The following is a 19,098-nucleotide window of genomic DNA, read 5'->3' on the forward strand; positions in this document are numbered from 1 at the left end:
ATAAAATTCCTATTAAAACCATTAACTCCAATAGAATTTCTGTGATGGTTTCTATATTCTTTACCTAGAGTACTACTGTATAGGTAGTTTGGTTTGGTCGCACAGACTGTTTATTTTTTTATCATCAAAACAATCATTAATATATTGTCCCTTGCAGCATTAGGTTATCCTGTAACTAATGTTTATTAAATTGAATTAAAGATTATTTAATTTGTTTTTTTCCTGTTTTTAAGTGTTTGAATTAAAAGATCTGCTTGATTTTTATCAATTTAAAATGAAAGTATGGGAGGGGCTAGCACAGCACATTAAAAAAATCCTGACCTGTCCCACATTTCCAGTCTTACCTGTATTATTGGCTTGAATTTATTCTTTTATTTTGGTGGAGCTGCATGTAATTACATGTTTATTGTCTATACTGTCTGTTACAACAGTAACTGTAATAAGTTAACAAGTGTAACCATTCCTAAACATACTGTATGTGGCTTATGTTTAATTTGTTCTTCAAAATACATACAGTATAGTAATTTCTAAATAAATGTTTTAAACACACCAATTTGTTCCTATTTCAAACACACAAATGCAAAATGCATAGAAATTTGGAATGCACCTAAAATATTTGAATAAAGAACGTCAATGTCACCTATTCACAGTTGAACATTATATCTAGCCGCTATGCTGTTTAAGATGTATCCCAAGTCTTTAAGTAAATCAACAGTACTGAATGCACTTTTTAATTTTACAATCTCTCAGCTGCTCTCTTGCGCGAAATAAACACTTCTGCATTTTTACTTACACCTGCCACTGCTACATGTACAGGAGTGTTAACGTAAAACCCAAACTTCTTCAGATTTCTTCAGAGGAGGTTTCAGTAAATGTTTGTCTATTCCACACACAAAGCTATAGGTACAACTTTAGATGAAATCCATTACAGTAAAGCAGTGGTTCTCAAACTTTTTTGGGGTGTGCCCCCCCTTGGTGCATCACTTTGTGCCTACCCCAAAAATCTATGACATAAAACATTCTAAAATTAAAAATTGTAATTAAACCAAACTTATTAAATTATACAATGTAGTGCTGTTGGTTAGTAGCCTCATTTTTCTGAGGTTTAATTACACAAAATCTATGATAAATTTATGTATTTTATACAATGTCATATCCCCCCTGGGGACCACGGCGCCCAGTTTGAAAACCACTGCATTAAAGAGCATTGTCTGAGTACTAGTACTTATACCTATTTTCTGAATATCACTTGTTCCTCAAATTTCTTCTTGTTCTTCTTATATTTCAGAAATCTTTTCTGATTGAATTCCTGTGCAGTAAGTTCAGATTCCATTGTGTCTTATTAGTTGACAGCTTTATAAACACCAACAGTGTTACTACACTTTACTTATCTCACAATAACAGAGTAACATCCACAAAGATAACCCAGCAAGTGACCATGAACTATTGCAGCTATGTACTATTTACAAAGAAAGGAATGTTTATAGCAGTCACCATTAATAACAAAGTTCTGTTACTTCAGGGATTCAGTGGTTTAATATCACATTTCTCATGATTGCCATTTTCAAAAAAGGATACATGGATACAAGTTTATAATGTAGATGCTGTTCATCAAACACATTAACCTGTTTGTTTTTTAATATTTAGTAAACAATAAAATGAAGACTTATTGCACATATTTTGTAAGTGTTGAGGCAATTCCAATTTTTAACACTAGATGTCCACATAAGTTTCCAGTTTGTTCATGCACCCACAGTTCACATGTGACTAAATGACAGGAGGGAATGTCATCTATTCACAGCCAGTGAGTGAGTGAGACATCGCAAGAATGAGATAATACAGTTCAGCAAACCATGACCGAACCAAGTTTCCCTCATTCTGTCTCTGGGTGGGACATATGGAATAGCTCATGTATAAGAATCTTGTTAGGGTGTTGAAAAGGTGAGATAGTGCTTAGACCAGCAGAAATTAAGTGTTTCTTACTAAAAGCTTTACTTACACAAAAGACAGACAAGCAATGCAGACCACAGAGACAGGAAACAGGTCCCATCTGTCAAAGACTTACAGGATAACAATGAGTAAGATGTGAGATAATGATTATATAACTGCTGTCCATCAGAGGAGTTGTATATGGCTTTAAATACACTGTAAGACTAGAAAACCACAAATATGAGTTTTCTTTGGAAGGGATTTTGTATTGGAATGTTTAAATTTGGTATTTTCTGCTTATTGAGCTAAAACACTTTAGAAATATGCTGTTTAATAACACGTTTCCTATGTGACAACTTACCCCAGCATTAACATGCCCTGCTAAGGTCATTGCTTCCTCATACCTGTTTTTCTAGACAATGATGGTGAAAATGTTCAGTAGACAAAACTGTTCACTAGAGTAAAAACTATGAATTTTGAACTTCCAGAAACCACTCCTGTATTGTTAATTCCCTCTCATTTCTGAAAATGATATAAAAAACAATCCCTTCAGCACTGTTATCAAAGTCTAATTTCTTCCACAAATTTTCCATGCTTGATGGGTGGGTGGCATTGGTTCCCGTTAATCGGACATCTGGACTTTGTTATTTCAATGTGCCAACTGTTAAATTTGCAAGGAAGGTCAGACTAACTTCATTGGCAAGGGCAGCCCACGTGGGCTACAAAGAATAAGCAATGATATGAGGAAATTTTATTAAAAACAGAGAGAGCACATGTAGACAGACAGAAACACTCTGTCTGATCCTACAACATTATAGTGTGAAGCACATATGAACTGCATCCATGCTGCAATAAAGAACCTGTGCCAGGTCAGGAAGATTTCTCTTTTTCGTTCTTTCCTTCTAAAATCCTTTCTCCCACCATCTCCCAATGATCTTTGCTATTTATTTTTGAGGGCACATTTGCTACCCTTACATGGTCTGGCATTGGGTGCAACTCTTTCTGGAAGACGCCCACAGGTCTGCCCTCTGTCTGTTTCAGTGGCAGGATGGGAATACCAGACATTTGAAGTCATCAATTTAAAGGAACAGTCCACCAAAATGAAAAATCTGTCATTACTCTTATATATTTTTAGCACTAGTGATGTTTCCAGCATGCAGGCTCGTCATCAGACTGATAGTCTGATGAAGAGCATGCATGCTTGAAATGTCACTACTAACTTATAATAAACTTGTTGGTACTTTTGGAGCTTTGGCCTTACCGCCTTTCATTTAAATATTTTTCCGCTCGTTTTTTTGGTAGAGCACCTAGTTGAGATTCATGTGCGTGCTTTTGCCTGCTTTTTGTCATATATATTTTTCCCTATATTTTTTCTGTGCAACATGATGGGAGAATATTATCCTCATAGCTCTATTTTCCATACAACTACAGAGAGAGTTTGTGAGGATAAAGTAATACACAATTAAAGTAAAACAAATCATGCATATTCAAAGGCAACTTTAGATGAAAGGGCATCACAATGTTTGATCATGAAATGTGAGAATCAATGATATTGCACAATTGCTTGAAAAAATGATTTACAAAAATATGAATATATTATATACAGTATATACAGTATATATATATATATATATATATATATATATATATATATATATATATATATATGTATATATATATATATATATATATATATATATATATATATATATATATGTATGTATATATATATATATATATATATATGTATGTATATATATATATATATATATATATATATATATATATATATATATATATATGTATGTATATATATATATATATATATATATATATGTATGTATATATATATATATATATATATATATATATATATGTATGTATATATATATATATATATATATATATATATATATATATATATGTATGTATATATATATATGTATATATATACATATTAAATTGTTGTGCTTAAACCATTGTATGGCTTGAGAAGCCTTGACTTCAATATCATACATCACTTACTGAATTATTATGGTGTTAGTGTACATTCTAAAAAATGCTGCATTATTTTCAACCCAGCGTTGGGTCAAAAAGGGATGAGCCCCATCGTTGGGTTGTAATTTAACCTATGCTGTGTTGTTTAAACTCAAAAGCTGGGTTGTTTATAAACAAATATAAACATTTTCTGGGTTAATTTTACCCAACAGCGGGGTTCATCCGTTTTTGACCCAACACTCAGTGACACAATAACCCAGCATTTTTTAGAGTGTATGTACTTACATTGTATTGAAAGAAGTGGTAAAGATCCATCAACATCCTTTGTGTTTATGTTTGATAAAATATTGCTATTAAAAAAATTGCATTAGGATTTGCTGACACGGATATCTGCTTATTAGGACAAGATTTCTGGCAAATAAATACAAGCATTCCGACTTTATTTTGTAAAATAATAACTATCAGGATCCATAGACATTGGATCCAGTGTTGAAGTTTACCCATCATGTCAACTCTCTAAACAATGATGATTAAATCCAATGCGAGTTCAATAAACATCCTGCACACAAATGTAACTTCACTATCAAAGAATGTTTGATGCAGTATAAAGAATGAAAAGAACTATTCGCCCGGTACTCGCTCATGACACTTAGAAAGAAAGAAAGAATGAAAGAAAGAGAGAGAGTGCCCAAAACTTCCCACACAGAGAGCGGGTGGTGAATGAGATGCATTGTGGCTATTAGGACATTGCAACAAACCGCTCATTGAATTGTTGTGTGGTAAGATTAAGGCATAAACAGCACAATGCAAACTCATAAAGACCAATTTAGAAGAACGACTTGGAGGCGTCAGGCGCCTCACTCTCTTTACTCTGGTTTAATTGAGTCACAAGGACGAGATTTTTGCTATCCATCATAAATTTCTAGCAGGCTTCTAATGTTTAATGCGATTTTCTGGGAATGGTAAGTTTTATCTTTTGTGTCACTACCACACCACACTCTTAAAAATAAAGTGCTTAAAAGCGATGCTGTAGACCAACCATTAGAATGCTAAAACGTTTATTTCATACCTTTTTACAATATCAATAAGCTTTTTTGGAAACTGAAAGGTTCTTCGGAAGTTTCAGGTTCTTTATGGAACCTTTAGCCAAAAATGGTTCTTCTATTGCATCGTGAAGCACCTTAATTTTTAAGACTTTAATTATAAACCATTGCTTATTTGTAAGGTTTTGGGATTTTCAAGATGCTTAACTTTAAACCTGTGCAGGTATCTGTTTCTTTTAGTTATACACTTTTTTAAAAAATTGCTTCAATGTGCCATTGAAGAACCATTTTTTGCTTAATGGTTCTATAAAGCACGGGTGTTCAAACTGGGGTCCAAGGGGTCCCCTTTCTGTTGCTGGGGTGGTACCCTAAGGTATCGTTTTGTTCCTTTACAGGTATACATAACATAATACAATGTTGTACCTTTTTGGGTACATTACTGTTCTTTAAGGATGTATTCCACAGGGGTCTCCAACCTTTTTGTGAGAAAGGGCTACCACAATGGATACAACCAACATGATCTCACAGAAAGTCGTGTTATAGTCACAAAAAAATTATTAATTTATTTGTGTCCATGGCACAAAAATGCAGTTTTTCCATGACTTCAGCACGAATGTCTTTTTCAAGTCACTCACACAAATTTCTATAAATAGTTTTTCGTGTCTGTGGCACAACTTTTTATGTCATTTTATGTATTGTTTTCTCATTTTTTCCTCCTATTTTTAAATCATTTTGCTTGGGGTTGGGGATAGATTTCGGGTTTGGATATACTTTTATGTAATGGTTTCTACATGTTTTTCTTCTGCTTTTAAAACTATTCTCGCCTGTTGGGGTTTGGGTTAGGATGTTTAAAAATGTAACCGAAAGTGATTCTATACCCAACCCCAAGCGACAATAGTAAGAAAATAGGAAAAAACAATGAGAAAACAATGAAATGAAAAAGAAAGCCGTGCAATGGAAATGAAAAACTATTTATAGAAATTTGAATGAGGGACACGAAAAGACACAACCCTCCGTGAGATCAGTCGGATAAAATCTGGAGGTCTACTTTTTTATATAGTCTACTCAAAACTTTTTAGGTTTACTTGTTGATTTTATTTAATTTTACTTGTTGATATGTTTTATCATTGTTTAAAATGTTAATATACATAAAAGAAGCTAATACCTTTAAAGGTACACAACAGACCTGCTGATTCTGTAAGATACGCCTAAAACCCATCTCTTCCGCCAACAATTACTTACCACAGAGGTTAATATCTTTTTCTATTTTTCCATTTTAATCTTTTATGTAAAAAAAAAAACCCCTTGGCTATTTCTAGTGCTCTTATCGCTTCTATTGTTTACATCATTTGTAAAACGTTTTGGACAAAAATGACTAAATGTAAAAATGTAAAACTGTTTTGAACCCCTAAAATGTAACTGGTACAAAATTAGTTTCTTAAGGTACACACTGGGTCATTACGGTATACTATTGCACCCCAAAAGGTACAACATTTTAATTTGTACCACCCCAGCCACAGAAAAAGCTTAAATTTTGTAACTTTATTTTTGATGGGGGTGGCCAAACTCGTTTAAGAAGGGCCCCTACAGTTTGCCCTATTTCAAAGCCACCAGATATTTGTCTAAGGAACGTATAGACTTACCTTGAAAGCAGGAGGTGAGCCATATAGCGACTAGAAAATCATACAGATTTTTGCATGATATTTTGAAAACCTTATACACTGTGTTTATTGTGATCTACTGCACCATATTCAGATAATGAAATGTGCACTGGAAAGGCGGTAATGAATCTGCTATTGGTCTATTCTCCAAATAGGCTGTGAACAGGATATGCTGTTACTGTGTGTCCAAAGGTCTTATTACACTTTGTGCACAGGATTAAGAACCACACAATAACTACATTAAAGGTAGACAAAAGAAGTGGGCGAAGGCAAAAGTGTTCAGATTACATATTACATGCATGATTAGGCTATAGGCTCATGTGTTGAGGTAATGTTCTGTCACGTAAAGACAACAAAAACTAGATTTTAAAGTTTTTTTTTATGAAACACAAATAACTTGTGTCAATGGAAATGCTAAAGTTATAGGTAGTTCCCTGGGCATTGTTTTGCGGTTGCTAAAGTTTTTCGAGAGGTTGCCAGGTTGTTTACTGACACTGGCTTTCTGGTCAGGTCCTTCCATGAATGCGATCAACTTTTTGCCTGTTTTATCTTCGACCATGCGTAAACTTAATAGAAACTTAACTGCCCAGCCACATGATTTGGGTTTTCATTCATGTCTACAGCACAGAAGTTGCAGGATAAGTCATGCAGCAAAGTACAGGGCTTTGCCCTATATGAGCAATGGTAAAGCTAAAACACTACTAATAACTTTCAGAAAGGAAAAGAGAGAGAGAAAGACCTGGGCAAGAGATCAGGGCAACGAGAAGCAGCAATGCCTGGCATTCAGCTCACAATTGGGTGGGACTGGCAGGAAAAGTGGCGATGAGTAAAGCTCATGTTCCCCTTTATGAGGTCCTCATCCAGCAACCGCATTTGATTACAGTAAAGCCCAGAGCGGAGAACTTTTTTAAAGGATTACCGCCAGTTTCCTCCAGCACACATACACAGAGTCATTCACTGCTAGATGCTAGACCGTCTCTTTGAAACCTGAGTGGGTGAAGCTATAATGAGCAGTATGAAGAGATGATGATGAAGACTCACTGAGGCAGTGAAAGAAAACAGCAGGGAGTCTCCATTCTCTGATCCTCTTATCCCATTTGTCTTTAAGGAGCACACTTGGTTTGATCTTGGAGAAACTAAAGAGCAAATGTACAGGTAAGAATGACTTTTTAATTTCTTAAAATGAATGACTCGGCTGATTCATATTCTAATATGATTAAAGCTTGTGTGCCATTGTTTAAATTGTTTATATTAGAATCAATGAGATTAAATTTAAAATTTTGTTAAAATCTCCTACTTTTCTTTGTACTCTTCTTGAGTTTCTGCAGAGATCTTAAACAGTGTCTCAAACTGTGCTCAGATCTGTTTAAAAGTTAAAGTTTGCAATATTAATTTTTTATTCTAAGACTTCTAATACTTTTACTGTGTCTATACAATTGTCTGACTTGTTTATCATGTATAATCATGTCTGTATCTACTGCCAACAATTCACGTGTTATTTGTTATGACATTTGCACAATACATAAAAAGCATATTCATTTATAGCATGGAAGCACCTATTTATGAAAATGATTGTTTATGTTACATAATGTTTGGTTGCAATCTTAGTGCAGACAGAAACCTAGTTGTCTTCATATGTGTCACTTTTATTTAACCATATGTAAACATTATTAAAGGATTACTCTACACTCAGAAATAGAGGTACAACAGTTGTCACTGGGACAGTACCCTTTTAAAAAGGTACACCTTTGTACCCAAAAAGTGCATATTAGTACTTCAAAGGTACATATTGGCAGTTCAAAGATACATATTTGTACCTAAATGGTACATATTAGGACCTTTTGTAAAGGGTACTGCCCCAAGGACAGTTCTGTACCTTTATTTTTTACAGTGTACTTTCAAAAGAAAATGTATTTATAATTTACTCACCCTTTGTCATCCAAGATGTTTATGTCTTTTTTCTTCAGTCAAAAAGAAATAAAAAAAATTCTTTGTTGAGGAAAACATTCCAGGATTTTTCCTCATATAGTGGACTTCAATGGACCCCAACGGTTTGAAGGTCTAAATTGCAGTTTCAATTCAGATTCAAAGGACTGTAAACGATCCCAACCAAAGCATAATCCAGACGAACCTCAGCAGCTCATGTGCGGATTCGGTGCAGATCCGGCCCAGAGTCGTCTGGGAAGGGTCTTATCTACACTCTCAGAAAAAAAGGTGCATATTGGTACCTTAAAAGGTACACATTGGTATCTTACACATACTGTTTCCTCAAAAGTACATATCTGTGCACAAATGGTACAAATTAGGACCTCTTTAAAAAGTACCGTCCCATTGACTTTTGTATCTTTTTTCTGAGAGTGTAACAAAACAATTGTACAACATATAAATGTACTTTTTAACCACAACGTCTCGTCTTGGTCTTGCACTAGTCATGTGATGCGCCTCTGCAATTTTACATATTACGTAATCATATCGAAAGTTCAAGCATGATGTATGGAAAAATACTGCTCCAGTGTATAAAAGTGTGGAGAAGGAGGACTGTTTAGAAGTAGTTGTGTGTGGAATGATAGTAATTAATGTCTTTCTCATATGTCATGCGTGAATACGTAAGGTCAGAGGCGTCAGTTTGTGTTGAAAAGTGGTGGGGACAAAAGATTGGAAGAAAAAACATTACAGCAGGACGGGAAAAATATTGAATAACGGCGCATCAAAGATGGGCATAGTGTAGGCCGGTCAACAACACAAAAATACTCAGCATAAAACCCTCAACAATGTCGACTGCACATGTAACAGTCCCTACAACACCAGCTCAACCAAACAGTGCCAAAGAACCATACTGTAGAAAACAGCAGCACGTTAAGTCAATGATTACAATGAAATTCATATGTAAAAGAAAACACACTATAAGCACACAACGCAACATATGTGACCCTGGACCACAAATCCAGTCGTACACTGCAAAAAATCATTTTCAAGAAAAACATTTCTTAATATTTTTTTCTTGTTTTCAGTAAAAATATCTAAAAATTCCTTTAAAAAAAATTAAGTTGCTTTTTCTTGATGAGCAAAATGACCTAAGAAAATAAGTCTAGTTTTTAGACCAAAAATACCAAATGTGATTTTGTGCATAAAACAAGCTAAAAAAATCTGCCAATGGGGTAAGCAATAATCTTGAACATTTTTCTTAAACACTAAATTCAAGAAAAAATTGCTTACCCCTTTGGCAGATTTTCTTGCTTGTTTTATCCAGAAAATCACTTAAATTTGATATTTTGGGTCTAAAGATCAGATTTTTGCTCATCAAGAAAAAGCATCTTAATTTAAGAATTTTTAGATATTTTTACTGAAAACAAAATCTGACTTTCTTACTTAGTATTTTTTGTCTTGTTTTCAGTAGAAATATTTAAATATTCTTAAATCAAGATGTATTTTCTTGATGAGCAAAATGACGTTAGAAAATAAGTCTAGTTTTTAGACAAAAAATATACAATTTAAGTGATTTTGTGCTTAAAACAAGCAAAAATATCTGCCAATGGGGTAAAAAAAATTGCTTAAATTAAGTGTTTAAGAAAAAAGAAATCTTATTTTTAGATTTTTTTTCTCATCCCATTGGCAGATATTTTTGCTTGTTTTAATCACAAATTCACTTAAATTGTATATTTGTTGTCTAAAAACTAGACATTTTCTTGGGTCAATTCTTGATTTAAGAATTTTTTGATATTTCTACTGAAAACAAGACAAAAATACTAAGTAAGAAAGTCGTTTTTGCAGTGTAAGACGCACATGTATTGGTTGATTTTTCAGAACATTTTAACCAAATGCTTTCAAAAAGTGGTGGGGACAAAATCAGCCATTTCAAAAAGTGGTGGGGACATGTCCCCAGCGTCCCCAGTGTAAATGACACCTATGCGTAAGGTCACAGATGAGCATCACAGGGCTAGTGCAAGACGGGATGTTGTGATTATAAAGTACATATTTAAATTTTTTTTGCAAAAATGACATGTTGTTTTGCTAGATAAAATCCTAATGCCAAGGTTGGGATCAATTAGAGCTGCACTGAAACTGCAATTGGAGCTTCAAACTTTTAGGCAACTACCCTACTGCAAAAATCCAGCATAAGCTGGTGAGCTGGTTTTAGCTGGTTTCCTAGCTTGGTTTTAGCTGGTATTGCTGGGATGACCAGCTGAAACCAGCTACTGCATCCTTAAAGTTTAAACCAGCTAAAAACAGCTACCAGCTTATGCTAGTCTTAGCTGGATTTTTCAGTAGGGTAAAGTCCACTATATGGAGAAAAATCCTGGAATGATTTCCTAAAACAAAATAATTTATTTTCAAGTGAAGAAAGAAAGACATATACATCTTGGATGGCATGGGGTGAGTATATTATCGGGAAATTTTCTTATACGAATGGAGCAATCCCTTAAAGGATTATGGGATCTCATATTATGAGATCTTTTTCCTGATCCCATTTTTCAAACTTTAGTTGGTGTGTAATGTTGCTGTTAGAGCATAAATAATACATGCAAAATTATAAAGCTCAAAGTTCAATGTCAAGCGAAATATTTTCTTTAAGTCCCCTTTCAAAGCCTACAGCGGATGGCCGGTTTACAGCCCTCTACTTCCTGGTTGAATGATGTCAAAGCAAGACTGTTTGACTAAACTCCGCCCACAGGAATACATCAGTCGCCAGCTAAGCTCAAACAGCTCCGGCTAAGCTAAGCTGCTGTCGAATCATAACACACTAAATCATAAGCTACACAATCAGAACTCATTACATATTTCTGAAGGAGGGACTTCATAAAACAAGGAAGACATCAGCCCGTTTTTAGGACAGTGAACACAGCGCTATAGATAAGTAAGTTGTGTGAAAAATACAGTGACAGGGCTCGGGGTGGTGACTGAGTATTCCTGACGTCACGTTTTTACAGAAGTCACAACTGCTTGTAAAAAATCACAGCTGTACTTCAAGCAGGCTGTGTGCATTTGAATGTGAAATTATTGTTATGAATCAGATTTGAAAATATGGGACCTTTAAGACATAACCTTGGCATGGGTAGCAACCCACAATACTTCAGAAACAATAATGACTTCTTTTGACTACCTTTTTGGGAACAGAAAATTATTCAAACTCACAGGGGTGTTGCGCTGCATGCGAGGTAAAATAAAGGCTAACCAACTGGCATATGATATGTAAGGGATAATGTAGAGGCAGCCGGTAGTTATCGGGAAATAAGCCCCGACAGTGTGATCAGGACCCGACGCGAAGCGGAGGGTCTTGTATCACACTGAAGGGGCTTATTTCCCGATAACTACCGGCTGACTCTACATTATCCCGCTTATTACACGGCTACTTGTCACATAAGAAAAAAACCTGGACATGAATATGAATTTGAAACATTTTATTGGCATATTTGTTTTAAATTAACATTTTTATCCTTCCGCGAAACTTTGCACAGATGCATAAAATGATCGTAATACCTTATTAAGATCCTCTGCTTCATACTTGTCTGTCTCCATTTTTTCTCTTTTAGCCAGTCTTTGAGAAGTTTTAATGCCCATTCTGTATTTTTTTGTGTGTTGGCTTCGTAGCTGTCATGCTCTATTTTGTCAAGTTCAGTCTCAGTAAGCTCTCTGTGTCTTGTCGTGGTTGTCGAGTGTTTGTCACAAGATGGCGCCAAACAGACAGTAATCTTTATTGATCTTTATTGGCGCGGAGCGATCTTACTCGTAAAGTAGTACCGGCTATGCGTTATTATTTTGGAGCGGTTATTATTCGAAAAGAACGAACCTGCAAATGTCTCAACTGACCAATCAGAATCAAGCATTCCAGAGAGCCGTGTAATAAATGGCACTAAATGTCAAGTGTGAAAGGCAGCTCTCTAATTTAAACTAGCAATCTTGACTCATAGCCAGAAAGGCTATGTTGTTTTTTGGCTTTGAAAGAGGGGCCAAGTTGACTAAACTCAGCTCTATCACATGATAAGGTCAGCCCAGGGTTGATCGAGGGGTCTTGGCTGTTATATGTTGAGGGTGAATATTCCTCATTGGGGGTTGGTACAGTGTTGTTGGATCAGCGGGATGTGCGGTTATGCTGTTAAGGGGTGTACGGTGAGGCAGACGTTGTAATTTCCCGGATCATCTCCAATCAGTTTGCTTGGTTCCTCATTCATTAGCATTCCCAGGACAGTCCTTCAGAGAGGGAATGAGTGAGAATAAGAGGTGGGTGGCCAGAAACAAAACAGTGAAACAAAAGATCAGTGTGGAGATCAAGGGATACAGTATGTGGACCAGCCAGTCATACATTGGGTCACAATCCCTTTCTTTTGCTATTTGACTTACCGCTTGGCGCTTTGACATGCAGATGGTATACTCGGCAACCCAATACCTTTGCAACCACTCTTAAAATACTACTATATGACTCTGTCTGTGAAATTCTATCTAATTATAAGATTTGGTGCATCAATGTTCCATTTCCCGGTTTGCAGTTTCCCGGACAGGGATTAGACTAGTCCTAGACTAAAATAAATGTAAGAGCTGTCCAAACTGAAAATAACTTGCACTGACATATCTTAAAATACATCAGTGCCCTTTGTTTTGCATCAAAATGTACACCAGTAATGTTTTTAGTAAGGCATGTTTGTTAAAACTAGTTATATTTCCTAATTAAACCAAGGCCTAGTCCTGGCTTAAGCTAATCCCTGTCTGGGAAACCACCCCGTTAACCTTACTCAGTCAACATTAAAGATTTTTTTTCACAGAATGTTCTTTACACTCATTCTTTAAAGCACCATCTGAAGCATCTTTCTGTTTCACCAAAGGTTCTTAAAGGTGAAAAAAGGTTCTTCAGATTATAAAAATGTATAAAGGAATTGGTTCTTTAAATAATCTTTGACTAAGTGGTTCTTTGTGGAACCAAAAAAAGGTTCTTCTATGGCTGTGAAGAACCTTTGGGGGGTTAGCACAAAGGGATGCAGCTTACACAAGTGGGGCCACACATGTTAACATTAGTAAATGCATTAGCTAACATTAACCAACAATGAGTTGGGTTTTCACAGGCTGGGTCACATATAACAACACACTTAAACTACTCTCATCCTCAACACCCTAATAGTGTGGCAGCCAGTTTCGCATGCACAAGCACCATTTCCAAAAGTGTAAAAAACAGCTTTGATAAAAAATTATAAATCTTTGTTGACCCACAACTCAAAATCAATGAAATTGCTTATAATTGATGTCACAATAAGGCAATTGTCTGCATGCATCACATTTCCTTCCATCTGTTTTAAGCAATGCTTTAAAGTTACAACTCAGCTGGGACTAGAAACATTGTGCGCATTTCCAAATGCAAGCATATTAGCAGTGTGCATGCATCACTTTCGATAATCCTCATTTTGTTAGCGATTTAAAACAGAACCTTGTTCGGTATCATTTGTGCTACAGATATGATAGATACCTAAGCAGAGGTATGCTATCAATTTATTAGTAACCCATGGCTATGTATACTGTGTTAGACTTGATGAGACTATTTCCAGTGCACTTATGTATTGCTGTTCTTGTGTTGCAATAATTGCTTCTATTGTTTACCTCATTTGTAAGTCGCTTTGGACAAAAGCATCTGCTAAATGATGAAATGTTCCCTCAAAAATGCTGTTGAATCTTGAAGAAGTGTGTGCACTTATAACCATATTATAGGGATTAAATGTGCCTCAAAATGCACACAAGGCATGTTTGTTCAAACTAGTTATATTTCTTAATTAAACTAAGAACCAGTCCTGGCTTCAGCTAATCCCTGTCTGGGAAACAACGCCTATAAACTATAAAAACTTCGGGTAACGGGCAATGCGCATTTACCAGAGAGTTATCAATGTATTCCCAGCAAACACAGAATGTTCCCCTAACGTTATTTTTGGGAACGTTCTGGGAACGTTATTTTTAGGTTTTATTTTTGCAACCAAAAATGTGCAACCAGAACATTCTCTAACGTTACTATAAACATTATTATAACGTTAGGGAAACGTTAAACTAACCTAAAAATAACGTCCTATTTCCGTAAAGAAAACTTTCCTGGCTAACCAAAAACAAACCTTAAAAAATAATGTTATGGAAACCAAAAACGAACGTTAGGGGAACGTTTTTAGAACCAAAAAAAAAACTGACGTTAGGAAAACGTTTTGGGAACCAAAAATACTGAACTAACATGAAAAAATATGAATAAATGCTGTAAAAGTATTGATCCATTGATGTTAGCTAATGCATTAACTAATATTAACAAATACAATAATGAAGAAAGTCTAACAATGTTACAATATGACTTCTATTCAAGAACCTAAAACAATATTAAGGACACTGGAGAGCCGGATGCAGCTGCATGCTTGTACCACGTAATGTAATATTCCCCTATTTTATAGACATGTGGTCATTTCTGCACCCGCACCCCTCCACACCCACATTAAGGTTCACAAAGAGGCACGGAAGCAACGTTTGATTAGTCTCTGTAATCAGGGCCCACTCCAGACACAATAATGACATTATTACAGAATTACAGATTCTTATCAAAACCCAGAGGTCACGTCCTCAAAAGACCCTCAGGACAGCACTCAAAACATTGGCATGCATACTACTACTTCAACAGTTTATATCAAGAAAGCCAAAACAAGGGGCTGGCAGTTAAGATACAGAAGTCAAAATATGTTGCTTTACTTTCTGGATGTTGCAATTATTCTTTTTTATATGATATCTAAGTCGTTTTTGTATATCCTTCGATATGTGTGGTTTTATGTATGTATTTATTTATTATCGGATATGTACAGTTCTATGGTCAAGTTTCTTTATTCTGTTGAACACAAAAGAATAGATAAATAACAAGATATTTGGAAAGCACAAAGTTGACAGTACCCACTGACTTGCATAGCAGGAAAAACAAATACTACTATAGAAGTCAATAGGTACTGTCAATTGTGTGCTTTTGCATAAAAACAAATAATTCATTTTTACGTTTTTGTATTTATATTTATTTCACTTACTTTCTAGATGTCGCAATTATTTATATATTTTTTTTCTACAAGGATTTAATTTTACACTTTATTTGGAAGGCTAACTTTACACTCTTAAAAATAAATTATTTTAATAAACCGACTTCTTTACCTTGACCTATTTCCAAGTGAAACAAAATATTACATAAAAAATATAGCGGGTGTGAGTTGTGTTTCTACCGTGAATTGATTGTATATACGAAAGGAGGTGTTTTTATTCAGAAATGGACAGCAGACTGACAGTTGGAGGGGCGGAGTTAACGGAAAATACCGCCTGCTAAAACTGAAGGATCGCCACAAAAGGGTGAAAGTACATACTCCGATTTTGATTAAAGTTTATTAAAATGACCCACCTGGATAAATTGTTTATAACAAACACTGTAATATTTCATAAAATAAAATAAAAAAAGTTGTTTTGATGTCATGTTGAAATAAGCAAATAGTCTACTAATAACTGGTAGTTGACAAGATGTTAAATGTACAGTATGGGTTTTAATCGGCATTTAGTGGTGGGATTGCGGATTGCACCAACCTCAGTTTCGAAAAAGCAATGAGAAGATACGGTAGCTGTCAAACATGCCAGCGTCGGGACCATAGACTGTAAAAAAATATGGATGTAGTTTCCGTGACTTTGGTAGCTGTGATACTTCAGCTGCGAGCCGGTTGGTTGCTGTGGTAATGTCCCGCCCCTCCTCCACTGTGATTGGGCGGCCGTGTGAGAACTGACATTGACGAGCGGAGCTTTTCTCCCAAAGTTGAATCTCTTTCAACTCTCGACGCTCAGCGCCGAGCACGGAAAAACCGCCGAGCGCCGGTTTTCAGCGTGGAAAAACACGCTAGCTGCTGGCTTATTTGAAAAACGCAGAGCTTCCATTGGAAACAATTGAAAACATGCGCCGGCCGCGGGCGTAAAAGTTTTGGTGTACACAACCCCTAAGGGACCATTGACTTCCATAGTAGGAATAAAAAAATATGATGGAATTTAATGGGTATGTCAACTGTGTGCTTACCATCATTTATCAAAATATTTTCTTCATCATTTATCACAATTCGCCCAAAATATTTTTTTCCTACTATGGAAGTCTATGGTCACTTACTGCTGTGTGTTTAAAAGGAATTCATACAGGTTTAGAACAACATGAGGATGAGTTACAAAAAAATTCACCCCCCTCACAGTTGTCATGAAGGGCAAAATTAGCAATACAGACCAAAAACACTTTTTGTACCATATTATTTTCTACTGTAAAGTTGGTCTTTTTAACATGGGAATTGACTCCCTTTTGGAGCCAGCCTCAAGCGGCCAGTCGATGAATTGCAGTTTAAGTCACTGCCGTATTGGTTTTATTAGAGAGATCGGAAAGGTTGCCCCTTGCATTTTTTGCATTCTATTGCATTTCTATCAAGGAATCCTTCTAAAAGTCCCAAATTTCACCATTAATATAACTTCAAACTATCAAAATAATGATTTTATTTATTTATTTATTTTCATATTTTGGACGCATAACTCTAACCAGCATTTACTTTCTTTTTAGATTCATTCCTGTGATTTACTCCACAAACATCCTCCCAGCAAGGATCGTGGGATATTTCTGAAGAGCAAGAAGCATTATGACCAGAGAATTACATTCATTGGAGTATGCGAAGCTTTTGGATTCTACATCACACCATCTTATATCCTACATTATTTTAACACAGTCTACTTCACCCCTTTTAATTTCATGTGGCATTTCATAAACACGTCTTTAAATGCAAACTATTTCATTTATAAGTAGAAATGTCAGACAGAGGACTAAATTGTTCTTTTTTCAAAGGCACTTTACAAACCGCACAATTTGATTTCCTAAAATTGCTTAACCATGTGTGCTCCACTTGGGTGGTAAGTTTTAAGACTAAATGAGGGAGTAGGAGTTAAACTGTGTTACCTAATCAGCTATGCGGCTAAGATTCAAACCAAATGCACATGCTGCTACACCACTTCCACAAAAGCATTTTTTTTTTAAGATACTTTCATGTTATATAAGTACTAGAGAGTAATCTGTGAAAATACTCTTAAAAATAAAGGTGATGTCATACCTGATGTCATACAGTAAACTCTCAGAAAAAAGGTATAAAAGTTGTCACTGGGACGGTATGTTTTAAAAAGACCAAAATGCACCTTTTGCTGTAAGTACAAAGTGTACTTTTTGAAAAGGTACTGCCCCAGTGACAACTTTTGTACCATCTTGTATCTTTGTAGACAAACCATTTTTTTGCTGGATGGTTTCATAAAGAACACTTCTGTTTAAACAACCAGCCACAAATTGTTCCTCTATGGCATTGTGAAGCACCTTTATTCTAAAGTGTATGCAGCACTTTGGCATGTATTAAATACTATGGTTGAAGAGAACATCTTCAGCTAATGCACTGTATTTACTGTTATTACAGGAAATACGTAATGGCAACTGTTAATTTTAGAGACTCGTATCTTCCCTTCCTTTTTAAGAGAGAAAAATTCCCGCAAGTTTCTTATCTGTATGTGCTGGATAATAAGGGGGGAAATACCTCAAGTTAAGCCAAGCATACAGGAGGCAGGAGTTGGGGTGGCGGGGGTAACCGACTTCTTGTTGTGGCTGTGTGGGTTCCTGGCATGTTGATTTGTGACTTTAATGAAAAATCACATTGCCAGGGATTACCACATTGCCACCGCCTTACTGCCAGTCCCAGGACTTTGAGAAAATGGAGTAAAATAGAAAAAATTTGATAAAAGAGCATCCAACATGACGGTAACGGCGAAATTATATTTGAAGAAAAAACAACAGCACTGTCTTTCTGAGCGGGTGCAGAGCTTAGCTGATTGGTGAACGTGTATGGTCTGTTTTCTTGTTCACAGTGGCTAAGTTCTTCATCTGGAAAGAAAATTTGTATGCACTTTTTTATGTTAAAATGACTGTAAAATCCAGGCTTTACAGAAATATACTGGATGGGATTTCACACAAAACAGTATTTTAAGTCCCTGTAAAGTCAGATATTTCATGTGCAAAGGGGCAGAAAGTTTCCGGTAATTTTTTGTAAACTTTCCATGGAAACTTAATCTGGGGAATTTTGGAAATATTCCAAACGTGAAAGTTAACGGGTATTATTGGGAAATTTAGGGAAATTTATAATACAAATATTTTGTTTGGTCATAAGCAGACATGCGTGCAAGGTAATACAAAATTTTAAAATGATGTTTTGACTGATTTAATTGTAAAAAGAACTTTAATTGATTATTTCATTGAGTAACACAAAAACATAATAAACATTATTATAGTTACTATAATAGTGCTTGCTTACATTTAGATATCTGATTGTTTGACTCTGTGGACCCTGAACCGGGTCCAGAATTATCTTATTTTGACTTAATATAAAATATTCCTTTAATTTTTAATGGTCTGTCATGGACCCAGTACCACATAT

The 19,098-nt window shown here is 35.4% G+C and overlaps 1 long non-coding RNA gene across 1 annotated transcript; it reads left to right on the top strand.

Annotated features, from left to right (window-relative positions):
* Positions 1-4,751: 4,751 nt before the first annotated feature.
* LOC135779830 (uncharacterized) lies at positions 4,752-18,041 on the top strand. Its single transcript, XR_010544874.1, has 3 exons — positions 4,752-4,889; positions 7,740-7,786; positions 17,196-18,041. It is a non-coding gene; the product is annotated as an uncharacterized lncRNA (long non-coding RNA).
* Positions 18,042-19,098: the final 1,057 nt, after the last annotated feature.

Source organism: Paramisgurnus dabryanus, chromosome 10 (genome assembly GCF_030506205.2).
Source record: "Paramisgurnus dabryanus chromosome 10, PD_genome_1.1, whole genome shotgun sequence".
NCBI lineage: Eukaryota > Metazoa > Chordata > Actinopteri > Cypriniformes > Cobitidae > Paramisgurnus > Paramisgurnus dabryanus.